General features: G+C 45.2%; 1 protein-coding gene across 1 annotated transcript in view; it reads left to right on the top strand.

The window, feature by feature from the left end:
- Window positions 1–6176: 6176 nt before the first annotated feature.
- The window catches only part of RALY (RALY heterogeneous nuclear ribonucleoprotein), a 64977-nt gene continuing 59112 nt past the window's right edge, over window positions 6177–12041 (top strand). The window contains exon 1 of the mRNA XM_069952137.1: window positions 6177–6229. The gene's annotated coding sequence lies outside the window, so the exon portion shown is untranslated. The remainder of the gene's footprint in view (window positions 6230–12041) is intronic.

Genomic DNA, 12041 nt, shown 5'->3' with positions numbered 1-12041 from the left:
ATCAAGGATTACTAAAGTAAGGTGCACATTTGTATAGATGGATATATCGGACACCACAAGATGGATGCATTGCACCCGGCATCTCATCTGGTGCTCCACAGGATGAAGTGGTGCTTGAGGCTGGACCAATGGACAATCCATCATAGTTGCCATTTACTAATATTGTATGAACGGCTGGAAGCTGGAAGTAGACTTTTTAAAGTGTTGTCTATAGACATGAGCGAATCTTGAGCACACACTCGGGTCCATCCAAGCCTGAATGCTATGCATTTGAATACCGGTGCTGACCTAGAGAGACCGGGAGTCTTTAGACCCAAGTATTGAAACGCATAGCATTCAGTTTCGATGGACCAGAGCGTGCTCGAGATTCGCTCATCTCTAGTTGTCTGTTTTTTTTTTTTTTTTTTAATAGATTCCATGTACAGTATAGTAAAATAACCCATACATCCTGAAACTGGCGGCAAATGTTGATGGTAATGGTGTTAATGCAGGACCCTAATGCATGTACTCCTTTCTGTGCAAATGGGAGAGGTGGGGGTGTCTATGTATATAGGAAGGAAAGCTGTGGGGTTCGGTAACGTTATCTGAACCTGAACGCTCAACATTTGAATACCGGTGCCTGAAGAAGCTGGTGGCAGCCAAAGGGAGTCTGGGAAAACATGGATACAGCTATAGGCCACACACTGTAGCCATGTTTTCCTTGCAGCCTTAGGGCCGAAACTAACTTCTGCAGCCATTGGGAATCCAGTTCGGAGAACATTGCCAAACCTGAACAGTCTCCGGACCGCTCAACATTAGATGCAACCCATCTGCCAGCTCATTTGTATCCTAAGGCTATGTTCACACTCCGTAGAAGTACGGCCTTTGTTGCCATCGGCAACAACGGCCGTACTTTGTACGGTGTGGAACTGCCTTTTCTTGGATGGGATCCCGGCCGGAGCATATACTGTCAGTTTTCTGCGGCCGCAATTCACTGCAGAACTGCAGAAAAACCTGTCAGTTCACACAGTGAAGCGAGTGGCTCCGGCCTCTTGCTTCATTGTGAGCTGTGGGAGGTTCTGATGCGGGTGCACTCATCAGAACCCTGCGGCCAAAAGATGATCTGTGCAGGGACCGGCCGTTCCGTGACCTGGCCGGAGTCACGGAATAGCCGGTCTCTCACGTTGTGTGAACATAGCCTAAATGTGTAATTCCCAGAAAGACACAGGACCAGACCAAAAATTACATCCACCACCCCATGGCTTTTATTTTGGATACGTTTTCTATCTTCCGAGTCATGTGGATGAGGTCCCTAAACATGACTATGTACTATCTTCAATGCAATTCTTACAAATCAGGGGCGGTTTGGGCAGATCCACATTTTCCTTTTTCTCCTTTTTTTATAATAAAAACGAATCCCACAAGGGACGTCATGATTATTACGGCAAGTACTTGAGGGATTCCCAGCCATTACCAACAAGCCAGAACTACAAAGCCTAGCGACCCTGCGGAACATGCAGAATTATTTTCTGGGGCTGTTGGAGAGTCCCTTGAAGTGTTATTTACTTGACCGCTCCGCCTCGCACACATCTTGAACACCCTGTCGTGCTTTTTTTCCCCCTCTAGGTAATATCTTTGGGGAAGTTGATTAATGAGCCGGACAGGCGATTACACCGGGGATTAATTAGTGTTAGCATTCGGTGATGGTGCGCTGGACCCAGCTGGTCTTCAGATACGTGCCGCTCATCCATCTTCCACCGCTGCGATGCCTTAGCAGACGCAGGGAAGATCCCTCTTCATATTGCCTGATTATGGGAGGCTGCTCACTGCCTGGCAGCACTTATCTATAACCACTAGTCAATAGCCATCTTTTAGATCTTGATTCCGCTGCCGAGACGACGCGGTTATTGTTGGCTTTTCTGCACTAATGACTTGAAGATGCCAGGAAAAATAAAAAAACACATTGAAAGTTCAACGGGAGCAAGCTATTCTCTTCTGTCCCATCAAATGGCGACATTAAAAAAAAAATCTATAGATCTACATCATTGATTTGGATTTATTGAATGGCTAGACTCCAGGCACCAGCCGAGCAGCCTTGACATATGATGAGATATGCTAATGTAAGGTACTATACAAAGGTAGGGGCAGAGGAGAGGCTGGGGGACTTCCATTAGCCGAGATTTTCCACCACTTATTGTGTTTGTAGATTATATAATGTAAATGGTTCAGGTGGAAAAGCTCAGAATATTTATAAAAACTACTCGTGTCAGAAATTAAAGGGATATGCATTGTGTTACATTGATATACACCAGAGATGAGCGAACCCGAGCGTGCGGCATTTGATTACCGTTGGCTGAAGAAGTTGGATGCAGCCATAAGGAGTCTGGGGGAAGTAAGGATACAGGCTGTTTTATGTATGACCATGGGGACATGTATGAAAGGGCGTAAATGCCTTTCTTAGGCGCAGATGGGGCAGATCGGTATTTTTGCGAATATTTTTTTCGCATCTGCCCCATCTGCACCACTTTCGCCAGTGGGGCAGAGAGGAGGCGCAGAGGGGCGCAGCCTGCGAACGCCACATTTATCATTTTTTCTGTGGAAAAATTATACTGAAACCTGCGCCAGCTCTGAGCTGGCTTAGGCTTCAAAATTTTCGCATGGACGGGCTCCGTGCGCTCTGGATTTATGTAGAGGTAATGCGCCTCTAGATAAATCCCCTGAGCTCCGGAACTGCGGAGACATTTGTAAGCCTGGCTTAAAAAACGCCGGACTTCATAAATGCCCCCCCAGATGTTTAAAAAAAAAATGGTTGTATTTTTCAATATAATAATGCACTGCATTGGGGTCAATGGAACATTAAATGCCAGTGCACACACCATATAGAATAACAGATGTAATTGATTATGACCGTCCATATAATATAAAAAAAATAATTAAATCAACTGGTGTCAGAAAGTTATATAGATTTCTAATCTAATTCTATTTAAAAATCTCCAGTTTTTCCAGTATTTATCAGCTGCTATATGTCCTGCAGGAAGTGGTGTATACTTTCCAGTCTGACACAGTGCCACCTCTGTCCGTGTCAGGAACTGTCAAGATCAGGAGATGGGGATTTTCTACTGCTCTGGACAGAGGTGGCAGCAGAGAGCTCTGTGTCAGACTGGAAAGAATACACCACTTCCTGCAGGACATACAGCAGCTGATACGTATTGGAAGACTGGAGATTTTTTTTTTTTAAATAGAAGTAAATTACAAATCTGTCTAACTTTCTGACACAAGCTGATTTCCCTCCTGGAGTACCCCTATAATAGAGCTGGCCTTCTAACATGGGGTAGGGTACAGTTCCGCCCCTGGATAGAGAACGATTTTGCACGACACACTTTGGCATTGATTGGAGTACAATAAAAGTTAATAAAATCCATCACAATCCATTAAAACAATAACGCTTGCATACAACATTACTTTGTCATCGTCTTTTGTTCTTACGCGCAGATCAATACGCTCCTACATCTTAAGGGAAGTATTTCCAATAACGCCGTATTAAGGAATTGCTGTTTCTTTGATGCCCGTTTTTATTAGGTTACATGTATTCCTTCTTTTATTTCATCTGCCTATGGCTCCAATATCCTTGACATACATAGAAATAGTACCGGCTGTCACCTGACACTCTGACATCTTAACAAGAATAATTTCTTCCTATAGCCTAACAGTATTATTACTGCAAGGGATCATGTCTGCCATTAACTTGAATAGCCCCCCCCCCCCATTATTCTCCCAGGTGTGGGTCAGGTCCTGTGGGATGTGTTTAGTAGCTTGTTATACTTCTGCCCCAGAGGTGGAAAGATTCGCTGGATGGATTCTTATTCTAATGTCAGATCAGATGCAAGTTGTCAGACGGCTGCCAGGGGCGTCTATGTGATGCTGAGAGCTGCCTATGTGTGATATGACAGAGATAGACAGTGTAGGAGCCATAATTGTGCCAGTGTCCCACTGTACCGTGTAGCATCTGCTTGTGCTTTTTATAGGCATGTTAACTATGACATTGTTATATGGAAGGAGATAGGGTTGTGCCACCCAAGAGTCATCGGTGAAGGTCCGATTGGTGTATGATTACTGTGGTAATGGGGTATAAAGGGTTACGCTTATGAGACATATACCCGTCACCAAGAACACTGTGTAAGCTACCCATAGGAGGACTCATACACTAAAACAAGGGGGGGGGGGGACCTCCGGCCTTCCATCTGTTGCAAAACTACAATTTACTACAACATCCCTGCTCAAAATAAATAAAGGAGAAGTCAAGTAAAAATTATAATTTCCCAGCAGGCCGTGGCGGGGGGATCATAATAAACACTCACTACTTACCTCTACCTATGCCACCAAAGCGCTGTGTCAGAGCCTACGGGACCCCTGACAGAAATCTTAATGCTTAAATTGAAAGAGATAAATGGTTTAAGGGCCCAAGGGCATAGAGGGGGCAGCAAACATAGGGCTCAGCACCATAACCAGAGGGAGATCTAGCTCAACGTTTGCTATGAGCCCCCATTGTTCTACATATGCCACTGATAATGGGCACCATATTCACAGCTTAACATGATACACACAGTAATAGAAGGAGGGTTTATTTCAGTGGTTCAAACCAAGTTCCTAGATCTTTTAAATCAGACTTCTTATTTTCAACAAAACTTAAATCTTTGAACAATAGGAAAAAAGTCTGAATGGCTGCTTTGTGGCACCAAGCTCTTTTACGAGAAGGATATGGAGAATGTGCCTTTTTGTCAGGAAGACTTGTAGAGCCTTCAAGAAGGTGGAACTATTGAAACTCTCACTATGGAAGACTTTTCATAGTGTCCACATATTTCCTAGGGCCAGGTCCTGAAGAGGATAAGAAAGGCAAATGTTCTAGGCAACACCATATTGAGGTCCTAAGGACACTCTACAACCCACCCCACTTGTGTTAAGTGATCCTATCCAGCCAAGAAGAAGTGTAGAGGTGACAACCCTTCAAAGGACTAGGGGGCACTGCCTCCGCCTGGAGAAAAAAAAGTTTCAATCTCCGGAGGCGACAAGCCTTCCTTACCATGAGAACTGTGAATCTGTGGAACAGTCTACCACAGGATCTGGTCACAGCAAAAACAGTAGAGGGCTTCAAAACCGGCCTAGACAACTTCTACCTCTTCTACTCTCTCTTGATAACCCCTTTAAATTCCATAGACTTCAGTCAAGAGGTCACATGCAAATGCAAAATGTATGTTGGGCCGTTCTCTTGATGGAGTTCAGGAGGAGAGAGGAGCTCAGTTCACAGAGTTGCTACTAAAGACTAGTATTGAGGGAACTTGCAGAAAGTCTCTGTTCAGCGATGTTCATCTTAAACCAAATGTTCGGCCCTTCACTCCCGGCATCTGGAGAAGTTACCTCCCTATGGAGTCGAGGAAAACATGTATACAGCCATAGGCCATAGGCAATATGCTTTATCAACACTTTCCAGGCAGGCCTAGGGGGCATCTAACTTCTCCAGATCCCGGGAGTCAAATACAGACAGTTCCGGTTTGGACTAACGTTGCCAAACCCAAACTATCGGCAGGTTCACTCAACACTACTAAAGACAGATGCTTTGCAGGTAGATTAGGAAGAGGAGAGGAAGAGAACTGCTCCATCTCAGAAAATCCCAGTGAAGGACACGGATGCCTATGATGGAAGCCGAGCTTTGTCCCTTGCCACCTACAGGCTAACATTGTGTCTGTTTCATGCATTTTTTTAAGGATCCTGTAGGATTTAATAGTATAGTCCACTATGTTTTCCATCCTTCTTTTACTGATGTAAACCAAATAAATGGAGGATATAAGGACCCCCTTTTGGCCTTTAGCTGGTGGTAAAGGACGCCTATAGACGCAGCCCTACTTACACCAAATAAAAGCTCTCCTCCTCCTCCGAGCTTGTTACACAAAGACTCACTATCCAAGAAGAGTTGCATGAAATACATCTCCTTGACCTACCAGAGATTGAGCGTCTCATCTATTTAGGCCCCGCCACTATCATAGTAGAAGACACAATGGCTCGAATATACAGAAATACAAACATTCATACAGTTGATTTAGTAATATAAATGCATTGTAATGTAATGCCGCATGGTTTCCTGGCTCTTCTATCTTTATTCTAAGTAAAATTTTTCCTTCTCTCTACAGGTGTCATAAGCGATCTGCCGGATCTTCACATCAGATTTTGTCCTTGCATTTGTTAGCGCACAGAGGTAAGAGAGAACATACGGTATAATCTACCGTCAGAAGTTGCTTCTGCCTAGGGCAGCGATGGGGAACCTGCTGCCAGGGACGTAACTAGAATTCATGGGGCCCCATAGCAAAAAAAATTGTACAGGCCCCCCACCCCTCAACATACTTACCTGGCCTGGTGTGTCACTCGTGCACTAGGGGGCTGGGAGAACAAAGGAACGCTGTCCCGGGCAAGGGGAGAATGTGTATGGGGGCAGCTCTTGTGGCTGGAGGTGCTCTTGTGGCTTGACCTACAGTGCTACGCCATACGACGTGTTGTGAGCCACTACCATGGAGGCAGACCACGCTTGGCCGGTGCAGGGGTCTACGGGTCTCCTTTCTGTCTGGCCCCATAGCAGTTGCGTGGCCTGCCTTTATGGTAGCTACGCCACTGCCTGCTGCCCTTCGGCTCTTCAGGTGGGTATTGTAGTTTTGTAACAGCTGGACCGGGCAGGTTCCCTATCTCTTGCCTAGGATTATTCAGATTTCAGAAATGTAGCCAAAATTGTACTTATATTGTATGGAACAAACATGCCTGACAAGACCGTAAGGTTTTACCAGAACAAGCTTCAGAATAAGCATGTGATGGAACAGTGTATAAACGCTTGTCCGAGTTACCTCATGATTCATTCTAGGTCATAAATCAGGCTGTTTGTGAGGAGAAATCCACTGACTGGCATGAACAACAAGCGTCAGATCCGCTGACGGCGGTGTCAGGGAGCGTTACATTTGGGTTTGGTTACTCATTAATGACAATTCTATGACCCCGGGGTAATTTCCAGATGCTTGGAAAATTCTGTCTACACTCCATAGATACTAACATAACATCTATCACTATATATATATATATATATATATATATATATATATATATATATATATTATTATCGGCACAGGGGGTAGAGCCAGCGGGATAGCTGGCCACAATGGTGTCCCGATTGATGATGATGGACATGAGGGATTCCCTATATTCTCCCATGCTCTGTGACTCTGCACAATGGAGTAAAAATAACAATAGATGATATTACATCTAGTCACGTGACATGAATTAGTCAAAACCAGGACATAGTTAAAAGCAGCCTTGCTTGATGGTGGCTTCTCTATCGTAGACTTCTATGATGGGGGCTCCTCTATTGCAGCCTTGCATGATGGGGGCTCCTCCTCTATCATAGCATTGTATGATCGAAGCTCCTCTATCGTAGCCTTGTGTGATGGAAACTCCTCAGTCACAGCCTTGTATGATGGGGGCTCCTCTATCATAGCATTGTATAATCGAAACTCCTCTATCATAGCCTTGTATGATAGGGGCTCCTCTATTGCAGCCTTTTATGATGGGGGCTTCTTTATTGCAGCCTTCTATGATGGTGGCTCCTCTATTGCAGCCTTGTATAATGGGGGCTCCTCTATCTCAGCCTTGTATAATGGGGGCTCCTCTATCGTAGCCTTTTATAATGGGGGCTCCTCTCTTGCAGCCTTCTATGATGGGGGGACCTCTTTTGTAGACTTGTATAATGGAGGCTCCTTTATCGTAGCCTTCTATAATGGGGCTCCTCTATTGCAGCCTTCTATGACGGGGGCTCCTCTATCACAGTCTTGTATGATGGGGGCTCCTCTATCACAGTCTTGAGCGATGGCACCTCCTGAATTTTGAATGTTTTTACACTTCAAGAACTAAAATGGATCCAGCAGTCACAAGACTTTGGCATAGGTTCTACTAGGCACTTAGGTGTCCCTCCAGCTAAAAATAAAAGTTTGACTGCTTTCCAGAACCCTTAGGTGTGATAACCATGCGCAGTATTTCTATTGTATGCACTTTTTTTGTGCTTAAGGGCCCTATTCCACCAAACGATTATCGTTTGCATATCATTAACGATTAACGATCTCAAACGACCACTATTGCGAAAGACCTGAAAACGTTCACTCATTTCCATTGAACGATAATCGTTACTTATGATCGTAATTGCGATCGTTTTTTCTTCGCTATTTATTCGCTATTGCATTCGTATCTATTGCGAACGACCGAACGATGTCTTATTCAACGCGAACGATTTGCGAACGAGCAACGATAAAAATAGGTCCAGGTCTTTTAAAGCGATCAACGATTTCTCGTTCGGTCGTTAATCGTTAACTGCATTTCAACCGAACGATTATCGTTTAGATTCGAACGATTTAACGATAATCTGAACGATAATCGTCCAGTGGAATAGGGCCCTTAGACTAGACTTTTTATCACTTCAGCTTTCAGCACAAAAAGCAATCGTCTTCGGTTTTGTTTTGTAGAGGTCCCAGCCCCCCCCCCCCCCCCCCGGGAAAGTCTCCTCTCTCTCTTACCAAGTTCACCCCAACGGCCAATGAAAACATACATGTGTTATATCAAATAAATGACCACCACGACTAACAAAAAATGCAATGTATAAATAGGACCTAGATGTATTTTTTGTTTTTATTTGTTATATTGAACAAGAAGTGACATTGCGCACTGCAAAAATCACAGAAAAAGAGACATGAACAAAACTACAGTAAGTTGGGGTTCACCAAACGCTCAACAATGTGCATTTCATTTCCGGTGACTGGAGAAGATGGATGCAGCCCTAGGGCCATAAGCTGTATCCATGTTTTCCAGGATCTGCATCCATCTTCTCCAATCACCGGGAGTAAAATGTTGAGTGTTTTTGAGAATCCGAACTTACTGTTGTGTCGCTCATCTCTAGTCACTGTGATTCCCTTCAACATTGCAAATTAAAACACCAATGAAAAAATCCTGTACATAAGGCAATAGGAGGCACGAATGTAGTGTGCATGCTCTATAGGCCACAGCATACATCTTTTTCATAAGCTGACAAGTCTATGTCCCCAATAAACTAAAGGCCCTATTCAATGGAATGATTATCGGCCGTATTTGGCCGATATCAGTCGTTACGGCCGATAATTGTCCTTTGGAATAGGAGGCAATGATCAGCTGACATCGTTCATGTCGGCTGATCGTTGAAGTCGTTTGTCTTTCAACATGTTAAAAGACAAACGACTTATATAGCAGCGATCTGCTGCCGTCGCTCCGTGGAATAGGAGCAGCCCCCCACAGCTCCCCCCGGCCCTCCCCGGACTCACCTGCTCGCTGCTGCCACGTGGAATAGCAGCAGTGAGCGGGGAACGAGGAGCAAACATGCGCTGACATCGCTCGTTTGCTCCTCACTGTCGGCCCATGGAATAGGGCCTTAAGGGTCCTATTACACAGAGCGATTTTTAACGATTAACGACTAGCAATAAACAATTGCAAACAAGATTGTTTATCGTTAACCTGAAATCGTTCATCATATTACACAGTACGATGGTCATTAGTTACAATTGTTATTGCGATCGTTACTATGATCATTTACTCCATCTGATCCCAGCAAAACAATGAACAATGAGCAATTACACTGAACGATTAGTGAACAAATGCGATTTTTCAATCGTTGCCTGCAATTACACGGAACGATTATTGTTTAAATTCAAACGATATAACGATTTTTCACACGAAAATAGTCCCGTGTAATAGGACCCTTAAGGCCCTATTTCACGGGCGGACTGGAGGAGCTCCTCGTCGCCGACTGTTCCTCGTTCCCCTTTCACTGCAGCCGCTATTCCATGCGTTGGCAGTGAGCGGGTGAGTCCGGGGGGGGGGGGACATGGGGAGGTGCAGGGGGGATTGTCCGGGCAGCCCATAGGATATAGCGGCAGTCTGCTGCCGCCCTACAACTGATAATCTGGACGGCCCAGTGGGCATTTGCTCGGTCCGCCAGATTATCAGTCGGGCATGCCGCCCCCTGCAGGACCGCAAAATCTGCCGCCTGAGGCGGAATACTCATTCCGCCTCATGGCAGAAGCGGGCCTGACTGTCCCTATAAATTTAAATATGCAAAAAAAAAGGTCCATGGAGCCTCAGTTACGAGTTCAAAACACGGGAATAGCAAGATATTCCTCTCTCAAGAGAAGCAAAGCCTATTGCCAAGGGGTGCCTCCCAGTGGGGAGTTCACCAAACCACTCTGATGCGTAGCCCCTTAAGTCCCACTCAGTTGCGAATATTGGAACATAAATAGGGAAATACCACAGTGGCCCCTTTTGCATCAGAGTCTAACTCGGTGGCGAGTATTGAGACATGACAAGGGTACCAAGGCCAGGTATCCATCCACAGACAGCTTTTTCGGGTTATTTGCCCCTCGTCAGTGTGTAGCAGGATTCTGGGTACCAGGGGCAATTAAAAAAAAAAAAAAAAACGAGACTCGCTGCGGATCGGTGCCCTGTACCCCCTATGGGCAATCAAACTCACAGCAGGATACACATCCCACTGCGAGTTTGTCCGCAGCCCGCCCCGTTAACTCCCGGCCGCCGGAGCCTATACATCACCTGGTCCCCGCTCCGGCTTGCTTCGGGGCTCCAGATGTCTTCACATCCCGTTCAGCCAATTAGGGCGCTGCGGCGGGGCAGCGCACTGATTGGCTAAGCGGGACCTGCCGGGAACCCCCAAAGCAAGCCGGAGCGGGGATCAAATTTCGTATGAGGGGGTTAACGGGGCGGGCTGCGGACAAACTCTCAGCGGGATGTGCATCCTGCTGCGAGTTTGTCTGCCCATAGGGGGTACAGGGCACGGATCCGCAGCGAGTCTCGCTGCGAATTCCCAGCGAGAAACTCGCTGCAGATCTGCCCAGTGTGTTAGTTCCCTTAAACAAACTTGGGATCAGATCTCTCTTTGGCCAAAATGGAATTCTTCTTTAATTAAAAAGGACATATGGTGGAAAATAAGTCATGTGGAATGATCCTGACGAAGGATAGCTCTTAGCCAGTAGAGATGAGTGGGACTCAAGCATGCTCGAGTGTGTTCATTCGGCACTTGATTACTGGTGGAAGAAGAAGTTAGATGCAGCCCCAAGGAGTGTGGAAAAACATAGGCGCCAAAGGCTATATCAATGTTTTCCCAGACTCCGTAGGGCTGCATCCAACTTTTTTAGCCACCAGTAATCAAATGCCGAACGATCAGACTCCAGCATGCTCATCTCTACTGCTATTTGTGCCGGCGAATTCACCTTGTAGATATAGTTTGCCTACTGGTTGTTTGTGCTTTCAGGGAAAGTAATCAGTTTTTAATTTATTAATATATAAAAGTTTTTGTTTATTTTTTTTTAACTTAATTAAACTCAAGGTAATTCGCATGGAAAATTAATTGAATAAACCTTATCTCGAATGGAGTAAAGGTGGCAATTATGATAGAGAAACATTTAGGAACACAGGAGCAATGCAAATGGCATTTCTTCGCATCTGTTTCTATTAAAGCTGCCTTAGATTGTGAAATTGCCCAGAACGCATCTAGGAAGACTTCAAAGCTCAGGTATAAAAGGTGTCAAACAGTAACGGATAATCCATCATAAAGGAGTTTTATATTCCTTCTATTGTTTCAGACGAGACTTGGAGAATTGTCTTCTCATTAGGGGGGCGTGTGTTGCGGATGAGCGGTTCCCGCGGCTCACGCGCATCGTGTACGGACACCCTTAGGGCCATGTTTTCTTTTAATTAGCTGAGTGCACAGCTCGGTACGGTCTGTAATGCACTTTCCCTGGTAACTGAACACTTCTTTGCATTTTTAGACTTTGTTTTAAAGAAGCAAATTACAAGGAGATTCTGCAAAGTTTTACTCAACGTTGACCCATTCCAATTCTCATCCAGCCAAAGGTTCTGTCTCCTGATTTCTTCAATACATGTGCATGCTCAGCTTTGAAGAGAGAAGAGAAAGCTGCTGCCAGACAACTATGGCAGTG

The sequence above is a fragment of the Dendropsophus ebraccatus genome, chromosome 14, assembly GCF_027789765.1.
Source record: "Dendropsophus ebraccatus isolate aDenEbr1 chromosome 14, aDenEbr1.pat, whole genome shotgun sequence".
In the NCBI taxonomy this organism is placed as follows: Eukaryota; Metazoa; Chordata; class Amphibia; order Anura; family Hylidae; genus Dendropsophus; species Dendropsophus ebraccatus.
The sequence above is the reverse complement of the archived record's forward strand: the minus strand, read 5'-3'. Positions and strand labels throughout refer to the sequence as shown.